The sequence below is a fragment of the Loxodonta africana genome, chromosome 24 (assembly GCF_030014295.1).
Source record: "Loxodonta africana isolate mLoxAfr1 chromosome 24, mLoxAfr1.hap2, whole genome shotgun sequence".
Lineage (NCBI taxonomy): Eukaryota > Metazoa > Chordata > Mammalia > Proboscidea > Elephantidae > Loxodonta > Loxodonta africana.
The window spans coordinates 29,206,299-29,222,537 of NC_087365.1; the positions used below are offsets into that span (position 1 = coordinate 29,206,299).

At 40.0% G+C, this 16,239-nt stretch overlaps 2 protein-coding genes across 4 annotated transcripts in view; both read left to right on the forward strand.

Annotated features, from left to right (window-relative positions):
• LOC100675194 (signal-regulatory protein beta-1-like) overlaps nt 1-15,075 on the forward strand; it is a 49,699-nt gene extending 34,624 nt beyond the window's left edge. For 2 of the 3 annotated variants that reach the window (XM_064275899.1, XM_064275897.1), the window contains 2 exons: nt 4,435-4,572; nt 4,892-15,075. The gene's annotated coding sequence lies outside the window, so the exon portion shown is untranslated. The remainder of the gene's footprint in view (nt 1-4,434; nt 4,573-4,891) is intronic. The other variant, XM_064275898.1, reaches the window with a different exon arrangement.
• SIRPB2 (signal regulatory protein beta 2) overlaps nt 1-16,239 on the forward strand; it is a 37,949-nt gene that overhangs the window by 5,327 nt on the left and 16,383 nt on the right. The window lies entirely within an intron of this gene.

Below are 16,239 nucleotides of genomic sequence, written 5' to 3' on the forward strand. Positions count from 1 at the left end.
TTCCCTCTCCCAGTCTGCATCTATGGCCTCACGTGGAGTTCTTTATGATCAGCTATCTGAGAAAGAGAAAACTCATGCCTGGTTTACAGATGGTTCTGCACAATATGTAGGCACTTTCTCGAAAGTGAACAGAAACAGCATTGTAGCCCCTTTCTAGGACCTCTCTGAAGGACAGTGGTGAAGAGAAATCCTCCTAATGGGAAAAACTTCAGCCAATGCACCTTGTTATTCACTTTTCTTGGAAAGAGAAATGGAGATATGGTTGGATGTGTGATTGTATACTGATTCATGGACTGTGGCCAATGGTGTGGCTGGATGGTCAAGGTCTTGGAAGGAACGTGAATGTAAAATTGAAAACAAGGAGGTATGGGGAAGAAGTATGTGGATATACCTCTCTGAATAGGTCAAAGAAGTGTCTCATGTGAATGCTCACCAAAGGGTGACCTCGGCAGAGGAGGGTTTTAATAATTAAGTGGATAGGATGATGCATTCTGTGAAAACCAGTTGTCCTCTTTCCACAGCCACGCCTGTCATAGCCCAATGGGCTCATGAACAAAGTGCTCATGGTGGCAGGGATGGAGGTTGTGTATGGGCTCACCAACATGGACTTCCACTCACCAAAGCCAACTTGGCTACAGTCACTGCTGAGCGCCCAATTTGCCAGTAGCAGAGACCAACACTGAGTCCTCAATATGGCACCATTCCTCCAGGCAATCAGCCAGCAACCTGGTGGCAAGTGGATTGCATGGACACCTTCCATCATGGAAAGGGCAACATTTCATTCTTACTGGGACGGACACTTACTCTGGATACAGATTTGCCTTCCCTGCATGCAGTGCTTCTGCCAAAACTACCATCCACAGACTCACAGACTGCCTTATCCACTATTGTGATATCCCACACAGCATTGCCTTGGATCAAGGGACTCATTTCTCAGTAAATAAAGTGTGGCTGGTCCTACCATGTTCCCCATCATCCTGAAGCAGCTTGCTTGATAGAATGATGGAATGGCTTCCTGAAGACACAATTATGGCTCCAGCTACGTGGCAATACTTAGCAGAATTGGGACAATGTTCTCCAGCAGGCTGTATATGCTCTAAACCAGTGTCCAATATATGATGCAGTTTCTCCCATAGCCAGAATTCACTGATCCAGGAATCAAGAGGTGGAAACAGGAGTGGCACTACTTACTATTACCCCTACTGACCACTTGCAAGATTTTTGCTTCATGTCCCCACAACCTTATGCTCTGTGGGTCTAGAGGTCTTCATTCCAAAGGGAGGAATGCTCCCACCTGGAAACACACACTGATTCTGTTCAAATGGAAGTTAAGAATGCCACACAGGTGCTTTAGGCTACTCATGCCTCTGATCAACAGGTAAAGAAGGGAGTTACCAAATTGGCAGGTGTGATTTATCCTGATTACCAAAGGGAAATCAGATTATTATTACATAATGGAGGTAAAGAAGAGTTGTCTGGAATATAGGAGATCTTTTAAGGCATCTTATAGTACTACCATGCCCTGTGATTAAAGTCAACGGAAAACTACAGCAACTCAGTTTCAACAAGACTACTAATGACCCAGACGCTTCAGGAATGAAGGTTCGGCTCACTCTATCAGGCAAAGAACCATGACTAGCTGAGGTACGGCTGATGGTAAAGGGAATACACAATGGGTGGTGGAAGAAGGTAGTTCTAAATACCCGTTACGACCACATGACCAGTTGCAGAAACAAGGACTATAATTGTTGTATTTCTTTCTTGTTTTACTATACGTGTATGTGTTTTATGTGTATGTAAATATTTTTGTTTTCTTCCCTCCCTCACTCCATTACTTAAAAAATATAAGATATAAGTAGGACTATTGTATTTTTGGTTGTACACATGTTAGTTGTGTCATGTTAGGTGCAAGTATGGGTTTATAATTGCCTTTAATTAGAGATTATAGAGATTTAAGGAATGTGATGATTAATGCTATGTGTCAACTTGGCTAGGCCATGATTCTCAGTATTATGTAATTATCCTTCATTTTGTGATCTGATGTAATATCCTTCATTTTGTGATCTCCCAAAAGTAATATAATATAATCACCTACATGACGTGATCTGAAGTGACCAGCTAATCAGTTGTAAGGGGAGTTTCCTTGGGGGTGTAAAAGCAGAGGCAAAGCTCACAGGACATTTCCTAAAACTCAAGTGACAACATGGAAGAAAAATCAAGAAAGAGAGGCAGGGGAGAAGTGTTGGGCACAGACCTAATTCCAGACTCCAGCTTTATCCCAGCTGGGATAAAAGTCATGAGACTTTCTGAGTCTTCATCACTTCTCACTACCTCTTCTCCATTAATTTCCCCTCTCCCACCCTGAACACCACACACATACACACAGGTTCCATGTTTTCACACTTTTTAACAACTTCATCAAGGTTTGAGTAACATACAATTCGTTGTTATTAGCTGCCATCAGTGTGGTCCCTGACTCGTGGCAACCCCATGCACAACAGAAGGAAACACTATCCAGTCCTTCACCATCACGATGATGAGTTGGGGATTGGACCATTGCAATCCATAGGGTTTACACTGGCTGACTTTTAGAAGTAGATTGCCAGGCTTTTTTCTAGTCCATTTTAGTCTAGAAGCTCCACTGAAACCTCTTCGGCATCATAGCAACACGCTAGTCTCCACTGACAGACAGGTGGTAACTGTGAACTGACTGAGAATCAAAGTGGGTCTCCTGCATGGAAGGCGAGAATTCTACCACTGAACCACTAGTGCCTGCCTTAAAACCACTGAACCACTAGTGCCTCCCTTAGCTACACATATATAAAGTGTACAATTTGCTAAGTTTTTACATATGTAAAAGAAAAAAGATTGAAGTTGTCAAGGATTTCGTTTTACTTGGATCCACAATCAATGCCCATGGAAGCAGCAGTCAAGAAATCAAATGACACATTGTGTTGGGCAAATCTGCTATAAAAGGCCTCTTCAAAGTGTTAAAAAGAAAGATGTCACTTTGAGGACTAAGGCACTGCTGACTCAGGCCATGGTATTTTGAATTGTCTCATATGCATGTGAAAGCTGGACAATGAATAAGGAAGATCGAAGAAGAATTGATGTCTTTGAATTATGGTGTTAGTGAAGAATATTGAGTATATCATGGACTGCCAGAAGAATGAACAAATCTGTCTAAGAAGAAGTACAACCAGAATCCTCCTGAGAAGACAGGATAGCAAGACTTCGTGTCACCTACTTAGGACATGTTATGAGGAGGGACCACTTCCTGGAGAAGGACATCATGCTTGGTAAGGTAGAGGATCAGCGACAAAGAGGAAGACCCTCAAAGAGATGGATTGACACAGTGGCTGCACAAGGGGCTCAAGTATAGCTATGACTGTGAGAATAATGCAGGACTGGGCAGTGTTTTGTTCTGTTATAAATAGGGTCACTATGAGTTGGAACCGATTCGATGGCACCTGACAAAAACAACATACACTTATGAAACCATCACCAAAATCAAAATAATGAACATATCCAACACCCACAAAAGTATCTTTGTGATTCTTTCCCTCTACCCTTCTTTGTCCCCGGCAACTACAGATCTGCTTTCTGTCGCTATACACTAGTTTGCATTCTCTGGAATTTTAACTAGAATTTAAAATCATACAGTATGTACCCTTTTTGCCTAGTTTCTCTCATTCCGTATCATTATTTTGAGATTCAGTCATGTCGTTGCATTTATCAGTGGCTTGTATATCTTTTTGCTGAGTGGTATTCCATTGTACGGATAAGCCACAGTTTGTTTAACCGTTCACCTGTTGACAGACGTTTGGATTGTTTCCAGTTTGGGGCCATTACAAATAAAGCTGCTACAAACATTCACGTACAAGTCTTTGTGTGAATATGTGGTTTCATTTGAGAATGCGTACCTTAAAACTGAGGCATCTGGCATAACTAGGTGACTGACACAGGTCTGGAACCAAACTTCCTTTTGCCCTATATCCCTTTTTCCTTCTGCTTTCAGAATATGTGCACCCCACCTTTGAGTGCATAAGTAAATAGTCATGCTTATTTAAGACTGTGATAAAAAATGTTCTTTTCTCAGAAAAAATACTCGTAACTAATGTGTGATAAAGTTATAGTTTATTTTTTAAAGAATATTCCAGGAAGTGAATGATAAGAATGTTCACTGAAAAGATGTTTGTGTAAGATTGTTTTCAGAAAATTGCTTACACAGTTTGCCACCAGAAAACCTGACTTTGTGAGAAGTTTACTTGTGACTCGTTACCCCCAGCCCTCCTATACTCATGTGTAATCCCCAGCCCTCCTATATAAAGATCCGTCTCCCCTTTCAGACTTTGGCACACTTAGTATAAAAGCATTTCCCAACTTCAGCTGTAACAAATCCTCAATAAAACTCTATTATTTCTCTCCTTACAGAGTTATGGTTATTTTACACTATGACATTTTTTGTGTCAGAAGCAGAAATTCGAAGGTGCATTATCTTTTGCGACCCCCGAGGTGCCAAGGATCCAGGCTCTGGTCTCCGTCTCTATGGGCTTCGGGAGTCGCTTTAAGGTAAATAACCTCTCGAAATTTGAGCTCTGCTTTCTTGGGTCAAAGTTTTTAGAGTTTTATTGCAGATTTGTTTTGGTTTTTGCAAGTAAAAGTTTTTTTGTTGCAACTGTCTCATTATGGGGTATGCTAAATCCAAGAAAGTCACTGAATTTCCTAGTGGAACTCTACTTGCTACATGGCCAAGAACTATGGGCCTGGGTATTGTTAGTATTTGGATTTTTGTTTGAGCTCCTTAATGACAGTTAGTTAAATCAATGGCAAATTTGAGGTTCCTTTGTTCTTGCAAGTAAATTTTAACTATTTGTCAACTATCTTTTAGAACCACGGACAATGCCAATTCTGAGGGCAACTCAGAACCACCTTCCAGGACTCCTGCCCGTTACATGAACAAACATTTTGATCCCTTAACATGCAAGTTCTTGCGTGTTTGGCCTTCATCAGAGATAGTTGGGAAAATCAGTGGATAAAAAAATCAGTGGATAGTTTGGCTAAATTAACTAAACAAAGTAAAAGTTGCAAGGTCAATCAAAACTACAGTGTGATACCATCTCACTCCAACAAGGCTGGCATTAATCCAAAAAACACAAAATAGTAAGTGTTGGAGAGGTTGTGGACAGACTGGAACACTTATACACTGCTGGTGGGGATGTAAAATGGTACAACCACTTCAGTAATCGATCTGGCACTTCCTTAAAAAACTAGAAATAGAACTACCATATGATCCAGCAATCCCACTCCTTGGAATATATCCTAGAGAAATAAGAACCTTTACACATATAGATATAGCCACACCCATGTTCATTGCAGCACTGTTTACAACAGCAAAAAGATGGAAGCAACCAAGGTGCCCATCAACTGATGAATGGATAAATAAATTATGGTATATTCACACAATGGAGTACTGCACATCGATAAAGAACAATGATGAATCCGTGAACTATAACATGAAGGAATCTGGACGGCATTACGCTGAGTGAAGTTAGTTGCAAAAGGACAAATAGTGTATGAGGCCACAATTATAAGAACTCAAGAAATAGTTCAAACAAAGAAGAAAATATTCTCTGATGGTTACTAGGGTAGGGAGCAAGGGAGGGAGAGGGGTACTCACTAATTAGATAAGAACTATTTTAGGTGAAGGGAAAGGCAACACACAGTACATGAGAGATCAGCACAACTGGACTAAACCAAAAGCAAAGAAGTTTCCTGAATACAACCCAACACTTCCAAGGCCAGAGTAGCAGGGGCAGGGGTCTGGGGACCATGGTTTCAGGGGACAACTAGGTCAATTGGCATAATAAAATCTATTAAGAAAACATTCTGCATCCCACGTTGGTGAGTGCCATCTGAGGTCTTAAATGCTAGCAAGTGGCCATCTAAGACACATCAGTTGGTCTCAACCCACCGGGAGCAAAGGAAAATGAAGAACACCAAAGACACATGGTAATTACAAGCCCAAGAGACAGAAGCGGCCACATAAATCAGAGACTACATCAGCTGGAGACCAGAAGAACTAGATGGTGCCCGGCTACAACCAATGACTGCCCTAACAGGGAACACAACAGAGAATTCCTGATGGAGCAGGAGAGCAGTGGGATGCAGACCTCAAATTATTGTAAAAAGACCAGGCTTAATGGTCTGACTGAGACTAGAGGGATCCTGGAGGTCCTAGTCCCCAGACCTTCTGTTAGCCCAAGATTGGAATCATTCCCAAAGCCAACTCTTCAGACAGGGATTGGACTGGACTATGAGATAGGAAATGATACTGGTGAGGAATGAGCTTCTTGGCTCAAGTGGACAAGTGAGACTATGTGGGCAGCTCCTGTCTGGAGGGGAGATTAGCAGGCAGAGGGGGACAGAAGCTGGCTGAATGGACACGGGGAATACAGGGTGGAGAGAAGGAGTGTGCTGTCTCATTAGGGGGAGAGCAAATAGGAGTACATAGCAAAGTGTATAAAATTTTTATATGAGAGACTGACTTGATTTGTAAACTTTCACTTAAAGCACAATAAAAATAAAAGAAAATATAATAATTTCCTACCTCCTGATAGTATTATTAAATTGTATTATAATATTTCTTCAAAGAACTTACTCTGATTCATGATTAATAAGCACTTATATAAATTGAGGAAACCCTGGTGGCGTAGTGGTTAAATGCTACGGCTGCTAACCAACAGGTTGGCAGTTCAAATCCTCCAGGTGCTCCTTGGAAACTCTATGGGGCAGTTCTACTCTGTCCTATAGGGTCGCTATGAGTTGGAATCAACTCAACGGCAACAGATTTTAGCAGAATATTCCCAGGAATTAATAAAAGTGAATTCATTCTGACAAAAGTTTTTGTGTACTGTAATATATCAACTTAACAGCAATTTCTAAGATCTCATGGACAGAGACTGGCTGTTCCAAGATAAGAAAGAGAAAAAGCATAGAAATAGAATTTGAATGCATATAGAAAGTTGTCTTAGTTATCTTGTGCTCCTATAACAGAAATACTAAAAATAGATGGCTTTAACAAAGAGGAATTCATTTCCTCACAGTAAAGAGGGTTAAAAGCCAAAATTCTAGGCATCAGCTCCAGGGGAAGGCTTTCTCTCTCCGTCGGCTCTGGAGGAAGGTCCTTGTCCTCAATCTTCCCCTGGTCAAGGAGCTTCCCAGGCACAGGGACCTTGGGTCCAAAGGACCTGCTCTGCTTCTGGTGCTATTTTCTTGGTGAATGAGGCCCCCCGTCTTTCTACTCACTTCTTTTATATTTCAAGAGATTGCCTCAAGACACAATCCAATCTTGTAGATTGAGTCTTGCCTCACTAACACAACTGCGGCCCATCCTCTCTCATTAACATTATAGAGGCAAGATCTACAACATACAGGAAAATCACATAATACTGGGAATCATGGCCCAGCCAAGTTGATACACACACTTTTGGGGGGACATAATTCAATCCATGACAAAAGTTATAGAAGGTCAGAGGAAAGCGAGGTAGGAAGTTGTGGGAAATTTTATGCTAAAGAAGTAAGACTAAACTGATGCTACAGAGAGAAGGTATATCTGTACATGTGTTTGGGTCTATTAGTGAATATGTTCATTTTTTGAAGCATTGTGCTGTGGGAAATATACAACAAAGAGAAGAAGATTGAAAGACTTGTTAAAGAGGAATTTGTTTGATGTAGTCGAAGTTCTTGTTTGCTGTGGGTAAAAGTTTGATGGGTTAATTCATGAGAATTTTTTAAAACTTTAACGTCAAATAGCATATAAAACAAAGAATTGGGTTTCTTGCTGTTAAGATAACAAAATTTTCCTCAATTACTGGATTGAATAATTAATTTTATTCTTTGTGCAATCTGTCCTAAAAGCAAGAATTCAACAGAATAAATTCCTGAAACAAAAACCAAGATGCATGGCTTTAAAATTTTTTACCTTTAAGATCTTTCTTTAAATAACTCAAGTATTGTTCCTCAGTGATATATGATCAACTCCTGACAATTTTGAAACGTTGTAGGAAAGCCACAAAAGATTTGTTTTTATGTTATAAAGAGAAAAACACTTAAAAAGTTTATTTAATACGTTATGAGTTACTTGAAACATATTGTCAAATCAGGAGAACTGCCAAGTTTTCTTTCAGTTAAAATTTATATGCCAGTGGTGTTCCTCTGATATTAGAAAATCTTAATATATTCTTGGTATATCCTGACTAGTATTATGTCTCAAGATTATTAGCGGAGCCCTGGTGGCCCAGTAGCTAACAGCTCTGCTGCTATTCAAAAGGTCAGCAGTTGGAATCCACCAGCCACTCCTTGGAAACCCTATGGGGCAGTTCTACTCTGTCCTATAGAGTTGCTATGGGTTAGAATCAACTTGACGGCAATGGGTTTGCTTTTGGTATATCTAAAGCTCTATGAAAATTAAGTTAATTATTATGTTTAAAATATTTTCATCTTAAGTTTTTTTTTAATTGACTTTATTTGGCTTTGCATTAGCTATGTAGTTCATTTCCATCAAGTCTTCCACTTTTAAGAATTATTATTATTTTAAGTTAAGAGCTACAGCTGCTAACCAAAAGGTTGGCGGTTCATATCCACCAGCTGCTTGTTAGAAACTCTATGGGGCAGTCCTACTCATCCTATAGGGTCGCCGTAAGTCAGAATTGACTTGATGGCAACAAGTATAGCCATTTTTAAGTTTGTCATTTGCAGGTAAGTTCTATCTAACCTATTCATTGAAAATGCTTGTCTTAGGCTAGGTTCTCTAGAGAAGCAAAACCAGTAATGCATATAAATATATAGAGATTTATATCAAGGAAACAGTTCACGCAATTGTAGGGGTTGGAACGTCCCAAGTCCTTGGATCAGGATAGAGTCCTTTCCCAATTCATGGAGCCAATGAAGTTAGTGAATCCAAGATGAGCAGATCAGAGGGCAGGGCTCCCACTCACAGGTTGTGACGGTTGAGGAATCTCCAAGGTTGGCAGGCAAGACCGCAATATTTCTCCTAAGTCACTTAGCTGCAGGGGCTGGTGAACCCAGCATAGCCAGGTCGGGGAGCAGGACTATTGCTCACAGACTGTGAAGATTGGCAAATCCCAAGATGTACAGGTAAGCTGCCAGCTCAAGCCCCAAGAACGAGAGGTCAGACAAGAGACAGCTGCTGGATGCAGAACAAGCCAACAGCCATCGCAAGGCAAGCAGGAAGAAGTAGGCAGAAGAAGGTGGAGAGATGAAGGCTGAGGGGGCTGTGAGCCACCACAGGCCCCACCCCAGGCCAGTACCACTCAGCAGACTCCATCAAGAGAGTGATCAAATACCTAATTTCAACAGGAAAGTGATCACAACATTATACAACTGCCAAAACACTGAGAATCATGGCCCAGCCAAGCTGACACACAATCTTAACCATCACAATGCTTAACCAAAATATTTCAACAAAAATGAACTATATCAGACTTACGTAGAAAGAATTCTACCTTGGAGTCATTTATTTCAACTTAAGAATGCCAAAACATCTTTTTGGACAAGTCAGCCTTCTGGGGAATTAAAAACTTTATTCAAACACACCAGTAGCCAGAAGCAGACTACATCTGAAGTAGACAGCTGATCCCAAAATCACTGAAAAAGATCTCATGTATATTGCTGAATTTTATGGATTTTATTTAGTATTTGTAACAATCCTTGTGCTCTTAGTTTTATTATATACTTAATAAAGAAGAATCTATGTCATTGCTAATACTTCTTATTAAAACCAAACCCATTGTCATTCAGTTGATTCTGACTCAGAGCAACCCTATAAGACGGAGTAGAACTGCCCCGTAGGGTTTCCAAGGAGCAGCTGGTGAATTTAAACTGTCGACCTTTTGGTTAGCAGCCTAAAGCTTAACCACTGCACTGCCAGGGTTCCATACTTCTTATTATGACTATGTAAATACTACAGGAGAAATAGAAAAAGAAATCAGAAAAATTCTCCAAAAGGCTACGTAGCTTCATTCAACACCTTCTATTCTTCATAGTTTTAAGTTGGTTACCTAATGATATTGGCTCTTGGTTGTATTCATTATTACAAACTGAATTGATTATCTTGGTTATTATAATAATTATCTTTAGACTAATCAAATGCTGTATGAATTGTTTCTCTAGCATTTCTAAGCAAGCTCTTGTTTCCTCAGAAGAACATAAAATTATGTGTCTTGAAGAAATCAAGTTTGTAGGGAACCCTAGCTTCACATCTTGAGGTAGTCTTTTGGAAATGCCAACTTTTTCCTCCAAATGTTGCCTTGCTCTGCACATGCCCCAACTAGAAGGTCGCAGAAGCAGAGTGAGCTGTGGCATGGTGAAGCAGATTATCTATGTTATAATATATACAGAAGAAAAGCACCCATAGAGTAAGCCCATGCAGAAAAAAAATCACTCTTACAATTGTCATCAAGGAATCTCTGTGGAGATTCATGATCCGAATGGGGGGAATGTGAAAGAGCACCTGAAAACTGAGGTACTTGGCATAACTAGGTGACTGACACAGGTCTGGAATGAAACTTCCAGTTGCTCTATATCACTTTTTTTCTTCTGCTTTCAGAATATGAGTGAATATGTGGTCAAGCTTACTTAAGACTGTGAAAAAAATGTTGTATTCTCAGAAAGAATACTCATAACTAATGTATAACAAAGTTACAGTTCATGGTTAAATAAGTGATAAGAATGTTGTGGGAAGGGAAGGACAAGAATGTTCCCCCAAAAAATGTTTCTGTAAGATTGTTTTCAGAAAACTGCTAACTAACACAGTTTGCCTCCAGGAAACCTATGATTAACTGACATTGTCAAAAGTTTACTTGAGACTCATGTTACCCCAGCCCTTCCATGTTGTTGTAGTTAAGTGCCCTCGAGTCAGTTCCAACTCATAGTGACTCTATGCACAACAGAACAAAACACTGCCTGGTCCGGAGCCATCCTTACAATCGTTGTTATGCTTGAGCTCATCGTTGCAGCCACTGTATCAATCCACCTCGTTGAGGGTCTTCCTCTTTTCCGCTGGCCCAGTAATCTGCCAAGCATGATGTCGTTCTCCAGGGACTGATCCCTCCTGACAACATGTCCAAAGTATGTAACACGCAGTCTCACCATCCTTGCCTCTAAGGAGCTTTCTGGCTGTACTTCTTCTAAGACAGATTTATTCGTTCTTTTGGCAGTCCATGGTGTATTCAATATTCTTCTCCAACACCACAATTCAAAGGTGTCAATTCTTCTTTGGCCTTCCTTATTCGTTGTCCAGCTTTCACATGCATATGATGCAATTGAAAATACCATGGCTTGGGTCAGGTGCACCTTAGCCTTCAAGGTGACATCTTTGCTCTGCAAAGCGTTAAAGAAGTCCTTTGCAGCAGATTTACCCAATGCAAGGCATCTTTTGATTCCTTGACTGCTGCTTCCATGGTTGTTGATTGTGGATCCAGGTAAAATGAAATCCTTGACAACTTCAATTTTTTCTCCGTTTATCCTGATGTTGCTCATTGGTCCACTTGTGAGGATTTTTGTTTTCTTTATGTTGAGGTGCAATCTATACTGAAGGCTGTGGTCTTTGATCTTCACTAGTAAGTGCTTCAAGCCCTCTTCACTTTCAGCAAACAAGGTTTTGTCATCTGCATAACGCACGTTGTGAATGAGTCTTCCTCCAATCCTGATGCCCCATTCTTCGTCATATAGTCCAGCTTCTTGGATTATTTGCTCAGCATACAGATTGAATAGGTATGGTGAAAGAATATAACCCTGAAGCACACCTTTCCTGACTTTAAACCAATCAGTATCCCCTTGTTCTGTTCGGACAACTGCCTCTTGATCTATGTAAAGGTTCCTCATGAGCACAGTTAAGTGTTCTGGAATTCCCATTCTTCACAATGTTATCCATAATTTGTTATGATCCATACAGTCAAATGCCTTTGCATAGTCAATAAAACACAGGCAAACATCCTTCTGGTATTCTCTGCTTTCACCCAGGAGGCATCTGACATCAGTAATGATATCCGTGGTTCCACGTCCTCTTCTGAAACCGGCCTGAATTTCTGGCAGTTCCCTGTTGATGTACTGCTGCAGCCATTTTTGAATGATCTTCAGCAAAATTTTGCTTGCGTGTGATAGTAATGATATTGTTCTATGATTTCCACATTTGGTTGGATCACCTTTCTTGGGAATAGGCATAAATATGGATCTCTTCCAGTCAGTTGGCCAGGAAGCTGTCTTCCATATTTCTTGGCATAGACAAGTGAGCACCTCCAGTGCTGCATCCATTTGTTGGAACATCTCAATTGATATTCCATCAATTCCTGGAGTCTTGTTTTTCGCCAATGCCTTCAGAGCCGCTTGGACTTCTTCCTTCAGTACCACCAGCTTCTGATCATATGCCACCTCTTGAAATGGTTGAACATTGACTAATTCTTTCTGGTATAATGATTCTGTGTATTCCTTCCATCTTCTCTTGATGCTTCCTGCATCATTTAGTATTTTCCCCATAGAATCCTTCACTATTGCAACTCGAGGCTTGAATTTTTTCTTCAGTTCTTTCAGCTTGAGAAACGCCAAGTGTGTTCTTCTGTTTTGGTTTTCCATCTCCAGCTGTTTGCATATGTCATTATAATACTTTGTCTTCTCGAGCCACCCTTTGAAATCTTCTGTTCAGTTCTTTTACTTCTTCAATTCTTCCTTTTGCTTTAGCTGTTCCAAGTTTGAGGGCAAGTTTCAGAGTCTCTTCTGACATCCATCTTGTTCTTTTCTTTCTTTCCTGTCTTTTCAGTGACCTCTTGCTTTCTTCATTTATGATGCCCTCGATGTCATTCCACAACTCGTCTGGTCTTCAGTCACTAGTGTTCAATGCATCAACTCTGTTCTTCAGATGGTCTCTAAATTCAGGCGGGATATAATCAAGGTCATATTCTGGCTTTCGTGGGCTTGCTCTGATTTCTTCAGTTTCAGCTTGAACTTGCCTATGAGTAATTGATGGTCTGTTCCACAGTCGGCCCCTGGCCTTGTTCTGACTGATGATATTGAGCTTTTCCGTCGTCTCTTTCCACAGTTGTGGTCAATTTGATTTCTGTGTGTTCCATCTGGCAAGGTCCATATGTATAGTTGCCGTTTATGTTGGTGAAAGAAGGTATTTGCAATGAAGAAGTCGTTGGTCTTGCAAAATTCTATCATTCGATCTCCAGCATTGTTTCTATCCCCAAAGCCGTATTTTCCAACTACTGATCCTTTTTTGTTTACAATTTTCACATTCCAATTGCCAGTAATTATCAATGCATCCTGATTACATGTTTGATCAATTTCAGACTGCAGAAGCTGATAAAAATCTTCTATTTCTTCATCTTTGGCCTTAGTAGTTGGTGTGTAAATTTGAATAATAGTGGTATTAACTGGTCTTCCTTGTAGGTGTATGGGTATTATCCTATCACTGACAGCATTGTACTTCAGGATAGATCTTGAAATGTTCTTTTTGGTGATGAATGCAACACCATTCCTCTTCAAGTTGTCATTCCCAGCACAGTAGACTACATGAGTGTCCAATTCAAAATGGCCAATACCAGTCCATTTCAGCTCATTAATGACTAGGATATCGATGTTTATGCATTCCATTTCATTTTTTACAATTTCTAGTTTTCCTAGATTCATACTTCATACATTCCAGGTTCCGACTATCAGTGGCTATTTGCAGCTGTTTCTTCTCATTTTGAGTCGTGCCACATCAGCAACTGAAGGTCCCGAAAGCTTTACTCCATCCATGTCATTAAGGTTGACTCTACTTTGAGGAGGCAGCTCTTCCCCAGTCATCTTTTGAGTGCCTTCCAACCCAGGGAGCTCATCTTCCAGCACATATCAGACAATGTTCCGCTGCTATTCATAAGGTTTTCAATGGCTAATGCCTTTCAGAAGTAGACTGCTGGGTCCTTCTTCCTAATCTGTCTTAGTCTGGAAGCTCAGCTGAAACCTGTCCTCCATGGGTGACCCTGCTGGTATCTGAATACCGGTGGCATAGCTTCCAGCATCACAGTAACACACAAGCCCCACAGTACGAAAAACTGACAGACACATAGGGGAGCCCTCATATACTCATGTGTAACCCCCAGCCCTCTTGTATAAAGATCCCTTTCCCCTTTCAGACTTCGTCACACTTGGTATCTTGCCAAGTGTTTCCCAGCTTCAGCTGTAATAAATCCTCAATAAAACTTTATCATGGTTTAGATTTCTGGTTGTTTTTACATTTTCACAAATTTCTATTGGGAAAGTATTAGATCATGTGGTAGATGTATATTTAACTTCAAAGACACTGCCAAGCTGCTTTCCAAAGAGGCTGAACTACTTTACATTTCCACCAGCAGTGTATGAGGGATACAGTTCCTCCATATCCTCTCCAAGAGTTGGTACGGTCAGACTTTTAAATTTTATCCATTCTGACAGTTACATAGTGATATCTCATAGTGGTTTTAATTTTCACTTTCCTACTGAATGAATAATGATGTTGAACATATTTTCACGTGCATCTACTTTGGTGCAGTATACATTCAAACATTTTGCCCATTTTTAAACTGCTTTCCTAATTGATGAGTTTTGAGAGTTCTTTAATATATATTTCGGATACAAGTCTTTTATCAGATAAATGCTTTCTTCTATTCTCTGGCTTGTATTTTCATTCTCTTACCAGTGTCTTTTTAACAGTAGATCTTTGTAATTTTTATGAAATCCAATTTATTCTTTTAAGAATCATGACTTAGGTGTCATATATAAGTAATCTTTTTACATGCCTGTCAGTTTGTCGTACTGTGCTGGCTTGCTCCCAAAAAAAAATAAAGCCCTGGCCTGGACGGCTTCACTGCAGAGTTCTACCTAACTTTCAGAGAAGAGTTAACACCACTGCTACTAAAGCTATTTCAAAGCATAGAAAATGATGGAATACCACCTAACTCATTCTATGAAGCCACCATATCCCTGATACCAAAACCAGGTAAAAAAAAAAAAAACACACACAAAAAAAGAAAATTATAGACCTATATCCCTCATGAACATAGATGCAAAAATCCTCAACAAAATTCTAGCCAATAGAATTCAACAACATATCAAAAAAATAATCCACCACGACCAAGTGGGATTTATACCAGGTATGCAAGGCTGGTTTAATACTAGAAAAACCATTAATGTAATCCACCACATAAATAAAACAAAAGACAAAAACCACATGATCTTATCAATTGATGCAGAAAAGGCATTTGACAAAATCCAACACCCTTTTATGATAAAAACTCTCAGCAAAATAGGAATTGAAGGGAAATTCCTCAACATAATAAAAGGCATCTATACAAAGCCAACAGCCAACATCATTCTACATGGAGAGAGCCTGAAAGCATTTCCCTTGAGAACGGGAACCAGACAAGGATGCCCTTTATCACTGCTCTTATTCAACATTGTGCTAGAGGTCCTAGCCAGAGCAATTACGCTAGACAAAGAAATAAAGGGCATCCGGATTGGCAAGGAAGAAGTAAAATAATCTCTATTTCAGATGACAGGATCTTATACACAGAAAACCCTAACGAATCCTCCAGAAAACTACTGAAACTAATAGAAGAATTTGGCAGAGTCTCAGGTTACAAGATAAACATACAAAAATCACTTGGATTCCTCTACATCAACAAAAAGAACATTGAAGAGGAAATCACCAAAACAATGCCATTCACAGTAGCCCCCAAGAAGATAAAATACTTAGGAATAAATCTTACCAAAGATGTGAAAGACCTATACAAAGAAAACTACAAAGTACTAGTGCAAGAAACTAAAAGGGACCTACATAAGTGGAAAAACATACCTTGCTCATGGATAGGAGGACTTAACATAGTAAAAATGTCTATTCTACCAAAAGCCATCTATATATACAATGCACTTCCGATCCAAATTCCAATGACATTTTTTAAGTGATGGAGAAACAAATCACCAACTTCATATGGAAGGGAAAGAAGCCCCGGATAAGTAAAGAATTACTGAAAAAGAAGAAGAAAGTGGGAGGTCTCTCTCTACCTGATTTTAGGACATATTATACAGCCACAGTAGTCAAAACCGCCTGGTATTGGTACAACAACAGGCACATAGGCCAATGGAACAGAATTGAGAACCCAGATATAAATCCATCCACATATGAGCAGCTGATATTTG